The sequence below is a fragment of the Callorhinus ursinus genome, unplaced genomic scaffold (genome assembly GCF_003265705.2).
Source record: "Callorhinus ursinus isolate GAN/ISIS: 27379988/994484 unplaced genomic scaffold, GSC_fseal_2.0 scaffold28, whole genome shotgun sequence".
Classification (NCBI taxonomy): Eukaryota; Metazoa; Chordata; class Mammalia; order Carnivora; family Otariidae; genus Callorhinus; species Callorhinus ursinus.
The window spans coordinates 17,982,514-17,995,007 of record NW_027397090.1 but is presented as its reverse complement, the minus strand read 5'-3'; the positions used below and the strand labels follow the sequence as shown (position 1 = coordinate 17,995,007).

At 49.3% G+C, this 12,494-nt stretch overlaps 1 protein-coding gene across 7 annotated transcripts in view; it reads right to left on the bottom strand.

Annotated features, from left to right (window-relative positions):
- Positions 1 to 12,494, bottom strand: part of AUH (AU RNA binding methylglutaconyl-CoA hydratase) — a 384,072-nt gene that overhangs the window by 38,158 nt on the left and 333,420 nt on the right. The gene's annotated exons all lie outside the window — the stretch shown is intronic.

Sequence of the window (12,494 nt, the reverse complement as noted above, 5' to 3'; positions counted from 1 at the left end):
CAGCATAAGTTTGTAGGGCCCTGATCTGCACCCTCGACCACAAAGCTCTGCAGAAGGCCCTCGGACCTAAAGATGGGGAAGCCCGTGCAACTCGTGAGGCACGACTAGCTAGCCTCCAGGTCTCCCATGCCAGGCCGGCGTTTGCTCAGCAGAAGGGAGAGAATGGAGACCAAGCTCATGCCCCGGGGGGAAGAGCGTGTGGACTGTGATTCCTGTTGGTCCAGCCAGCTAGAGTCCAGAGAACAAGTTCAACCCAGGTCCCGAAGATCTGCCCCAACTCCTCTAAGGCAGATCCGCAGCATGTGTTCCCGTTGGCGCTGGGGCGCCTCTGAATCACAAGACCTTCCTGGACCTCAGGCTGCCGGGATGAGGACCCCGGCAGCTTGAGAAGGGCCCTAACTTGCTAAAGGACCAAAGGACAAGCTGGCCGATGCTTCAGAAGGCTTAGTTTGCCCCTGATGCTGCAGCTGGGCATGTCCACACCCCAGCTTGGGTGCGAATGGTTCCCAGGGTCTACACATAGCCACACTGGTGGGGTTGCTGTCATCTCTGACGAATGGGTGCATCTGAAAAGGCTGAGTGCTGAGGAGCCCCTCAAGCTTGGTTTACGCCAGGGCTCCCGTCGGTCCGGGTATCTGATGGAATGTTCCAGGTGATGAAAGCAGGCACGGAAGGGGAGGCCGTGCTAGGAACACCTGGCCCCGGGGCTGAGCAACGCTGACGCCCGCCTCTTGCTCGGTGGCTGTCCTCAGCCCCCTTTCTCTTCTGCTGGCGTCCTTGCTCCATCTCTCCCCAACCTTCCTGTCCTTCCCTGCACCCAGGGCCTCCACTGCTGGCCTGTGAGGCCTCTCCTTTCTCCCCTGGCCCACCCAGGCAGCGCTCAAACCTACTCTGCCTGTGCCCTTCCAATCCCGTCAATTCTCATCCCCAGCTATCTGGGGAATGCTGGTGGGCACACCCCAGACCCAGAGAATGAGTCTCAATCCAGCGTTTCAGGGGTTGGGTCAGGCACGGACGTTCCAGATCACTCTGTCAGAGACACATGAGGGGTGTCTGCTGGTGGCCTCTGGGGAAGGGTGTCCTTGCCACGGAGAGACACTGAGGAAGGGGCAGCATCTCCCCCTTCCCTGCCCACGGGCAGGTTGCAGGGAGGCTAACAGGCATGGGAAGATGGACAGAACCCGCATTCTTGGTGGTACCGGGAGATGAATTAATCAACTCTGGAATCACCCCGACTCTTTGCACTACATGAGAAAAGACACTTCCCTTGTCACCGAAGCTATTTTGAATTCATTTGCAGGTTACTCGCAGCTCATGTCATCTCTGCTTCAACAGGCTTTGGCGGGCCTGCCACCTCATGAACGCCCCGCCACGGACCCCCGGCCTTCCCTCTGCCCCCAGCCGTGGCCTCTGCCTCTTAGCCTTATACCCCGTGGGGATACTTACACCACCCCCACTGTGAACGCACTCCCTGAACCCGCAGCAGACATGTGCTTCACCAAGAAGCCCTCATGCTCCACCGGCCTGTGCCCCCCACGTTCTGCCACTGGATCCGAAGGTGATCCTAATGTATGTAAAACTGAGTCACCAGACTTCTGCTTCTAGTGGTGATGAGCCAGGTCAGTGGAAACGGGACTCCCACTGGGGGCACGAGAAAAGCTGGATGGAGACGTGGGTCCAGGGGCGCCAGGGAACTCACAGGACATTCAAAAATTCCTGTGCCGGATCCCAGTGAAGATGAAGCCCCCACAGCTGAGCTCAGCTCGGCGGCTTTTTCCCGGGGGCGCTTTCCCACTTTACAGAGGGCAGCTGACGGGCTGGGTGGCACATTCTACACACCCGAAAGGAGTAGCTGAAGTCAAGGTCTGAATGGAATATGAAGCCACGGAAACACTGGCTGGAGTGAAAGACAAGACTTTTCAGCAGGTGTGGCTGGGTCTGCCGGAGAGCCACGTGGAGCTATGGGAAAACCCAGAGCCAGCTCACGCCGTGCACGCACCCTGCAGATCCAAATGTCAAAGGCAAGACAAGAAAGCTCTTAGACAAGAATGTAAGAGGATCTTTTCTTGGAACACAGGACAGAGAAAGACGCATGCAACAAGATGCAAAAAGCTCTACCTGCAAAGAAAAAGACTTGATGAATTGCTCTACAATACTTGTCAGACCCTCCAGTCACCAAGAGGCACTGCTAAGGAGGGAAGAGATGATCAGCCGGAAGGACAGAGGGGGCATCTGCGGTGCACCCACCTTACCAGGGGCTCTTTCCTGGTGTATAGAAGGGTTTTCCACAGATTCACGAAGAAAAATGACAATCAGACAGAAAACTGAGCAAGAGCCTATACGCGGACAGTAAATCTACGAACAGGTGCTTAGAGAATCGCCACGCAAGCAGTGGCCAAAATGGAAAGCCTGACAGCACCAAGGTGCTGGTGTGGACGTGAAGTGACAGAGCCCTCGGAGCCTCGGGGAAGCTTTTGGAAGACAGCTCAGCATCGTTTATTAAAGCCAAAGACACAGACCGCGTGGGAACCACCACGTTCATCCATAAGTGTGTTCCCAACAGAACTGCATGGACACATGCACCAGGGGCTCAGCACAGTAATACCCATTCCTGCAGTATTATAGCCCCGACCTGAAAATAAAAGGGCTTCAGAGAGAGAGAGAGAGAGAGAGAGAGAGAGAGACATTTGTAAGGTGCATAACTAGACAGGAAGGAAAAGGAATGATCTGCAGCTAAATATAGCCAGCCCAATACCAAAGAGTACTTACTGCATGCTTTTATTAAGATAAAAATCAAAGCCGGCAAAACTCAACCACAGCATTCCATTGTTAAAGCAAGAAAGTGATTTCCATCAAAGGCAGGATAATTGTTATGTTTAGGGGCAGGGACAGAAGCTGGAGGCGGTGCTCGGGAGTGGCCGTGTGGTCCTTCTGGCCCCGGGGACTGGCTATGCAGGTATTTACCCGCCGATACGTTATCTCAGTTCTGCACCATTTTCGGATTGTGTTTCATATTTCACAATCAAAGCAAGGTAAAAGGAAAATTTGCACTCAGCCGCACTCAGTGAAGCCTGCTGGGGAAAGGCCTGCCAGGCTTCTGACTCTCCACACTCAGGATTCACATGCAGACACACAGCACAGCGCCCTGCTGTGCTTTTTCTTCTGGACACCGTGGATCTCCTCCCTGTTCACGTCTCCTCCTTTGGTTCCAGTCCCCGAAGCCTAGCACACCTGCTAAGGATACAGTCGCAGGCCCTCTGTGCGCTGGTTTACTTGGTTATTTATTCCACTCCTAATCTTTGAGTGAATCGGTGATTCACTTAACCCTTTCTTATGACCTGTGTTTTGATGAGTAATTTTATCTTTTTTCATCTTATAGCAGTGTTTATAGATGGTACCGTCTCGATTACCCATCGCTGTGCAGCCAGCAACGTTACCATTTAATGGGCGCAGACGGTGATGACTGGCCCTCCTGACTCAGCTATCTGGGCTGGGCGCCGGGATGCGTTGGGGTTGAAGCATCCAGGATGGTCTCTTCAACCCGCTGGGGCCGCCTGGGCATTCTTTTCCGCACCTGGTCTTCCCAGCTGTGCGGCTGGACCTCTTCTCATGAGACTTGGGGCTCCAAGAGATGCTGTTCCAAAAAAACTAAGCTAATCTGCAAGTTCTTAAAGCCTCTTTGTCGTGCTGGCTAACATTCCACTGACCAAAGCCAGGCACACGGTCGAGTTCATTTGGAGGGGACAACGCAAGGATGTGACTACCAGGGCTCAGTAGGCGTCATCACAACAAATACATGGGCATCATCATAATAAATGTATAATAGTACATTTAAAAATACAAATACAGGGGACCAACCAAACACATGTATTCAGGAATACTTACAGCAATAGAAAGACTTAGCAGGGTTGGATACATCTGTGCACTTTTTCCATCTTTGACAATTTGACCAACAATTCACGAAAGACAAAAGCTCTGCGGGTTGAGGACGCATTCACAGCATCACTGGTTAGAAAGTTTTCCAAGAGTAGGCGTTTTCACGAATACTGTAACTCTCATCAACTTGAGAAGTGGAAGTTTTAAGTGGGAGGTCTCGAGCCCCGTGGACGTACTGTGAAAGGACACAGCCCCTCCGAAACATCATAGTGAGCTGAGCACTCAAGGTGTTCATGCCTTGCCCGAGATCTGGGGGCTCTGGCCACATTCCCTCAAGCCTGACTTGGACTCAACACCTTTCCTGAGCCTCTCAGAGTGCCCTCCCCCATCAACCTGTCCCACGGCTAGAAATCACTGTCTAGGTATTCGCAATCCCACCGTTAGAAATCGCTGAAAGTGTAGGAACTGCTAGGACATTCACCTGAACAAATAACGCGAGAGCCCAGCCCTGAGGCTTCCTCCTCAGACCAGGGGCTGGCGTAGTCTGGGTGGAAAGTACCAGGGCTGTACAAATCTTTGAATTGCTAATCTGCAGTCACCAGGGGCTACTTCCTGGAAACTCTCCAGCAGAGCCCCTCTCCTCCCTGCCTCCCCCATGAGCGGTGTGACTCCGGGGCCTGCAAACGCTGCTATAGCTGGCGGGGGGTTCTAGGCTGCACCCTTTTGCTTCTAAACAGCTCTGGGCTACTGGGCTCTTCCTCTTTGGGGCGAGTTTCACGGAGCGGCCACCCGATGCAGGCACCTGCCTGCCTCCTTGAAATGGAGGGGTCTCCACCCAGGACACCACCACTGGCATCTTATTTCATGCTCCATATAAGCACTTGCTTCATGAATAATGCTGGCAGAAGTGTTTAAATGAGAAACAAATGTGCTTTAAAAGTCCTTGCAATTGGCTCAATTTGTGAGGGCTCATGATATGCCGGATGCTCCATGTATTACCTGACTTGACCCCTCACAATGTTTGAAAGAGGCATCACCGTGCCCATTTTCACAGCCCTGCAAACTGAGGTGTGGAGAGGTGGGTCACGTGGCCAAGGCTGCGCAGCCAGTGATTGGTAGGTAGGGCAGAGGTAGGACAAAGTCCGCCTCTCTTTGGCCCGGAGTCTAGTTCCCTCTCTCCATTCACCACCTTTCCAGGCACGGCAGCTAGCCCAGAACTCAGAAATCAGCCTGGGCTCGTGTCTAGAGGGGTCCTGTCCCAAAGAAAGAGAATGCAAGTCACAAATGTGAGCCACCTGGGGAATTTTGAATTTCCTAGTAGCCACCCTGCAAAATGAAAGCAAAGTAAAATTAGTTTTAATAACATATTTTACTTAACTCAATACAAGGAAATACTATTCCAACAGGTAGCCAGTGTAAAAAAAATTACTAGTCAGATCCTTCACTTTTTTTCTTTTTCCACCAAGCAACCGTCTGGACTGGGACTAGCTGCATCTCAAACATCACCGGCTGTGCAGGCTAACGGCCACCCCATCGGACAGTGCAGATTCCAGTTCTTTGAGATGTCACGGTTTCTCAAAATGTGCTCAAAACAATGTCAACTGTTTGGATTTGTGCTCCAAAGCACATGGGTATGAGTGGGCACAAGGAGGAAAAAATCAGATGTGATAGAAATCAGTCAAAAGTAAGGCACCACCCCTGCTATAGGCTCACACAGTCTCCAGTCCAGCATGGGCTGCAGGCAGGGCAGTCTCCAGCCACCAGGGTTTCAAGGACTCAGAAACCCTGAAGTCCTGCTACCTTTGGGAGAAACGTACTTGAAAATGCTGTTTCCAACAAATGTTCTGATCTGCCTGAAAAACTGAATTATTTTGAAAGGGAAAAAAAGGGGGGAAAAAGCCTGCAGCTCTAGAATCTAAGAAAGTGTCTCGTTGTTGTTTTTTGTTTTGCTTTATTTTTTGATGCTGGGAACTATTTTTAGAAAAGAGAATCCATCTCATACTTGATAAGACTTATTCATCCTTAGAGAGAGACACAGTTGGTGCCAACGAATATAACCAAGAAGGTCAATGAAGGTCGACTTGGATTCTGATTGGAGAAATGATCGTCTCAGGAACAGTGATCAGGATGCATGTTCCTGCTGTGTTTTTTCAGGGACTTTTCTTCCACTCAGAGTGATGGGCGTACAAGAGTGAATGGAAACACTAAAGCATTATTTGTCGGGACGTACGATGGTTTCCCGACGAGAAACGGAACTGCCAGGCGAAACCCACTTCCAATCAACGTAGAGAGATCCGAGATGAAAGTTAGGCTCACGGAACAGACAGGCAGGGAGGGCAAAGTGGCCAGCAAGGCTCCCCCCGCCCCACAGGGAGAACGATCCTGTGGCATCACGCACCTGTTACCACGATGGACGGCAGGCAGTTACAGTTATCTCCTGAGAGCAACTGTGCGCCGGGTTTGTGTGCTGTGGATACAAGGATGCTGTCCTGAAAGAATTTAAAGCAAACTTGAGGGCAGCATCTCTCATTATTGCAAGCATTGACAAATACTGAATGTCTGTTTAATGGTATCTCCGGAAGTGACTATGATCATGTCGACATTGCTATTTGTTATGCCTGAGGGTTTTTTTGGAAAAAAAATTCTATTTGGTTTTTATTCACCCAAGTTTCTGAATTCCTGACTAAATCTTTCCGTCGGTAGGTGCGGTAGCTCTCTGAGCTGGAGCGGCTACAGTGAAGGAGCGCGGGAGGAAATGCTCGGCATACAAGGTGTCTCTGCAAATCCACTTCGCAAGTTGCCTCTGGAGCACTAAGACAAAGGCTATAATCTGATAAGGGAGGGAGGATACACCCCAACTAGTTTTTCTAAATTTAGTCTGAACTCACCCTATCTGGTCTTAACGGGATGGCACAAAAGCTTTGTTTCCCTAGTTCCTTCTGAGAGCTCCACCAACAGCAACAAAGATGCGCAACAGAAATTCCCTGTCTGGGGAGCCTAAAGATATTCAAAACCGCGTACCATAAGGTAAAGGGGAGCACTGGCCAGAGCAAGCAGTGGTCAAATAGGATGTGGGAGGCGAGGTAGGGAAGCCATCAGGAAACCTGGTGGAGATGCCATCTCAGGGTCAGCAATGTTCCTGGAACGCCACCCGCCAAGGCTTTGGTTGCACTGATGAGAAGGGAACAGCAAATGTGCTTTCCTAGATCACGCTTTGTGCGCATGCTTAAGATGCTGGAAAGGCAGAGAAACATGCTACATTTGCTGGGAGCAGTTTGTGGATGAGGAAGGCTGGAGAACCAAGCCTCTGAGCTGCAGGCCCTGCCCCCGGGGGAGGGGGTGGGGAGGGGGTGAGCCTGGGGGGCTCAGTCGGTTAAGCATCCGACTCTCGGTTTCAGCTCAGGTCATGATCTCAAGGTCGTAAGATTGAGCCCCGTGTTGGGCTCCGTGCTCCGCGTGGAGCCTGCGTGTCTCTCTCCCTCTGCTCTTCCCCACTCTCTCTCTCTCTGTCTCTCCTCTCTTGAATAAATAAATAAACAAATCTTAAAAAAAAAAGATATGTAGTGAAATGAGGATATAGCATCGAATCAAATAAACTACACGAAATAAAAGGAAGAACACAAAAGAGAAAAATCAAGTTTCAGACAAAGAACATCCCCCACCCCACCAAAATATTGTTACAGATCTGATGAGTTGTGAACAAACATACTGCCATGAAATCAACAATGTAATGAAGAAATTGCCCTCGAAAGCAAATGTAAAGGTGGAGATACAAGGTTTCCAGGTACAACAGGGAAGCTGAAGGGAGTTAACCAACTGCCAACAGAGCTCAGGAAAGAAGCTGTTCTTCCAGGAAAGAAGTATGAGGAACGTCAGTGCTGCGTCAAAGGGACATGAAGTGCACGATGGAGGGAAATGAGCTCAGAGTTTAAGGGACTGAGAGAAACTGGAAGCTCTGTAAGATGGACAACGGAAATCCGACATATGCACAACTGTCTCTGGGGCAGAGAACTTAAATAATAAGATGGGACAGATATTTTAAGATATAATCCTAGAACGCTTTCCTGAACTCAAAGAAGACACACACTTCTTCAGTGTTCCTTAGGAAAAACTGGCATAGAGCAATCAACACTGACACACATCCTGCCAAATGACCATGTTTTTGAAGATTTTATTTATTTGAGAGAAAGAGCACGAGTAGGGGGGAAGGGGCAGAGGCAGAGGGAGAAGCAGACTCCCCACTGAGCAGGGAGCCCAGCAGGGAGCCCAATGCAGGGCTCAATCCCAGGACCCTGAGATCATGACCTGAGCTGGTGCTTAACAAACTGAGCCACCCAAGTTATCCCTAAAGTGACCATGTTTTTGGACGTGAGAAGCTTTGGGCTGGTCTCCAACACTTCCATGGCAGCAGTCAACACTGAAAAGACAGTAAAGCAATGTCTACGGAGTCCCTGAGAACAGAAAAATGAGCCAAGGTCATTTGAACTCAAGCAGACTATTGTTTAATTTAAAAGGCAAGAGGTATTTTTTTTTAAAATATATAATAATTTGAGAAACCACAGGAGACACTTGAGACTGTGAACAGATACACCGGAAGCCACAGCAGAGGGCAGGCGGTGAGCATTGCCTACTTAACTCTTGGACTAACATGAAAACAAAGCTAGGAAGGTGGATACAAAACAGAATGTAGCAGAAGTGTAACAAGGTAGTGAAGATTTATATAACAGTAATTAAGAGAGGAGGGTAGACAAAATTTGCAAGGTATGGTAAGCATCGTGGTTTCTTTGTCTGGGAGAACCAGAGATCGGGACAGATCAATAAAGCTGATGAATAAAAGATGAATATGTTTTTAAAAATACAAAAGGAAACATTAAGAAAAAAATAAGATTAAAATGGTTTGTTGGTGGTGGGAGTAGGGAAAGGGGAGGAAATACAGTAGGTTTGTCATCGCTTATGATAAGGAGTCAAAGGATTTCTTTTTTAAGGTGGATTTATTTATTTTAGAGAGAGACAGCACAAGTGGGAGGGGCAGAGAGAAAGGGAGACTCTCAAGCAGATTCCACGTGGAGCCCAACATGCGGCTTGGTCCCACGACCCTGAGGCCACGACCTGAGATGAAATCAAGATGCGGATGCTCAACCAACTGAGCCACCCGGGGTACCCCAGGAGTCAATGGGTTTCATCCAAAGAAATAGAGGGTTAAGCACATTAAATTCAATTATAATTAAATGTTAACCACTTTAACAAATTTTCAAAGGAAACATTTACAGCAAACTACACACCAAGATTTAAATGCTACTGAAAATAGAGTGCATAATATGGAACAGAAATAAGACTATATCAAATAAGGGCATGTAGATGCATTAAATTAATATAGAAAGAGATAAAAACACTCAAATATTGGGTCACAAAGCAAAATCAAACAATATGCTGTATACTAGAAATACACCTGAAGCGAATCGAAATGTTTGAAGGTAGAAGGACAAGCAGAAGGTATACCAGTGAATACAGAGAAGAAAGCAAGTGGGTCACAGTCTAACGAGGTGAGGATTTTGAAAGGTACATCAAGAGAGAGACAGAGAGACAAAGGAAGATGCTTCACAATGGGCGATCCGTAGTGAAAACACGCCAGTGCATATTCATAACAGTTATGAATATCCATCCGCCGAATGACATAGCAGCCCCCTCCTGAAGGATAAAACGAGCCGTACCAGGAAAGCTACACAGAAGGTATGCCACTAGAGATCTGAGCCACTCAGTTGGTAACAGAGGAAGCAGACAAAAATAAGTTCTAGAAGACCAGAATAACAGAATGAGTCCCTTTTTTGAAGTGCCAATAATGCAGAAAAATTGACCATTTCATAGGGTACACAGAGAACCACCACATACTCCAGAAATTAAACAAACGCAAACATCATTCTCCGGTCAAATTGCAGGAAAACAGAAATTAATAACAACAACAAGAAACAATCGAAATGGCCATCAACAAACAAACAATCCCTACGATAGGGACTTTTTTTTTAAAGATTTCTTTCTTTTTTTTTTTTTTTGACAGAGAGAGACACAGCGAGAGAGGGAACACAAGCAGGGGGAGTGGGAGAGGGAGAAGCAGGCTCCCCGCCAAGCAGGGAGCCCGATGCGGGGCTCGATCCCAGGACCCCGAGATCACGACCTGAGCCAAAGGCAGACGCTGAAGCCGCTGAGCCACCCAGGCGCCCCTTAACCAATTCTTAACTCAAAAAGGAAATGAAAACCAAACGGCAGAATATCTAAACTATGACTAATAAAAACTGGATGTATCAGAACCTATAAGTTACACCTAAGGAAGTGCTCAAAAGAAATTTTATCGCTTTGAATAACATCATATTCATTCATTTGGATCACTCAACAAAAAAATGAGAATCAGGGGCTCCTGGGTGGCTCAGTGGGTTAAGCGTCTGCTTTTGGCTCGGGTCATGATCTCAGGGTCCTGGGATCGAGTCCCGTGTCGGGCTCCCTGCTCAGCGGGGAGTCTGCTTCTCCCTGTGCCCTACACCCCCGCTCCTGAGTGCTCCCTCTCTCAAATAAATAAATAAAATCTTAAAAAGCAAACAAACTGAGAATCAATCCTATGCCAGGCATTATCCTAACAGTGGGTAAAACAGATGAAAACCCCTTTGCCAGAGGAGCATCCATTCCAGTGAAGACAACCAATAAAGAAAGGAACATGTATTCACATAGAGGATCATAAGATGATATACACTTGAAAAGGAAATAGCTAGGAAAAGGGAATTAGAAAGTCCTGGGGGTGGAGGAGGAGCAGGTTGAAATTTTATAGAGGATAGTCAGGAGAGTCTAATTAAGAAGATGGCATTTGAACGAAGAAGGAGGGGAGCCATGTGTCTCTCTGGGGAGAAAAGGTTCCTGTGCAGCAGGAACAGAATGTGCAAAGGCCCTGAGGCATGAATACAGAGGTCAGGGTACTAGGAGCTTCTTGCTCCTAAATGAGAACTCTATATCCCTCTGCCCTCCATGTATCACGAGGAATCTAACCAGAATGCTGGTGGCAGGGATTTTGGGACCCCTGTCCTTCAATACAGGGGAAAGGAAGCATAGACTAGATCCAGCACAGAGCTGCAGCTAGAGATGGATGTGAAGTCACAATTTTGTTATTGTTGTTAGTGTTTTTCTTCTAAATGATAAGTTTACAGCGCATTGTTACGCTTATGATAATGTTCCATAGGAACGCTGTTATGGTGCAGGAAAGAGGGGGAGAGTTTCTGGAGCAAAGTGCTAAAGGCACAGGATCTAGTACACAAGAGAAGCTTTTCTAGATGAGAGAGAGGACAATTCATGGCAATGGCTTGTCCGATGTGTCCACGTGTCGGTTTATGCAGTGCTGGGAACGTGTTGTAATTGCTCCTTTCTTTATTTTTCCAGTGAAATAGGAAGCAAGGTGAAGAGCTAAGAAAGAAGATTGGGAGGAGGTTGTGGAGGTTTGAGGAGAGCGGAACTGAAATGATCCTCTAGGACAGGGGATGGACAGACCAGGAAATGTAAGCCGACAGCTGGGAACACGAAGGGCTCGTCGGACGTTATGGAATTAAAGTGCGGGCCATCAGTGTACTGGGTTTTTTTTTTTTTCCAAGCCACCAGCAGCTGCCAGGTGCAGGTGCACAGACGGTAGAAAGTTCTAAACACCCCACAGTCAGCATGGCCCAGGCACCGACCAGCCAGGATGCACGGGGGCCACATCGACGACAACCAGCCAGAATGCCAGTCCTGGGCAGATCGGGTGTATCTCGTTGGGGAATTTTCCCAAAAGTACATGACAAAGCAAGAGAGGAATATGTGTGCGAAGGGTGTTTATCAGGGCGTGGTCACGATGACGGATGATGCCGAGGGGGTCGGGAGAGGCCGTGGGGACCCCAGTGCCGCTGGGGGATTACTTATGACAGCAGACGGACGGAAGGAAGTGAGCTGGGAAGGCGGGAGGAGGGGGCCCCGAGAGCAGGACCCCCGATGGTGAGGGTCGGAAGGACCCGTCCTCATAAGGGCAGGATTGAGACCCTGGAGGAGGGTGGCGGATGGGGGTGGGGGGCCAGAGCACTGGGGGGCAGGGAGGACCCTCTGTGTGGCTGTTGGAGTCGGGGGACATGATAAGGGGGGGGCTGGACAAGACTGGGAAGATCAGAGAGGACTATTAGAGGTTGGGTGGCATCGGCAGGGAGAAGAGAGGTCAGGAGCCTGGGACCTGCGGGGGAGGGGCAGTGAGCGAGTCGATGGGAGAACGTCCTGGAAGTGAACAAAAAAACTCGGATTCTCTGCCTGATCTAACGAGGCCCACCCCGAACCCCTCTGGAGCTTTAGCAGGGCTATGGTAACTTCTGTTATGTCCAGCCTATAGAGGACTTCCTCGTGGGGAATGGGATGTTAACAGGGAACTGTCTGCCTCCCGGTCTTGCCTCATTCCAAAGGGATGGCAGTGATGGCACATCCGTGGGCCCCATGGGGGCGGAAGGGTCCCCTGGGGTGGAAGTCTGGGGAACGAGCCTCGAGGGCAGTGCTTCTCCCAGAGCACTGAGATTCACTCAAGGTCAAGTCCATGGGAGAGGGAGGGGTGCCCACGTTCGATCAGG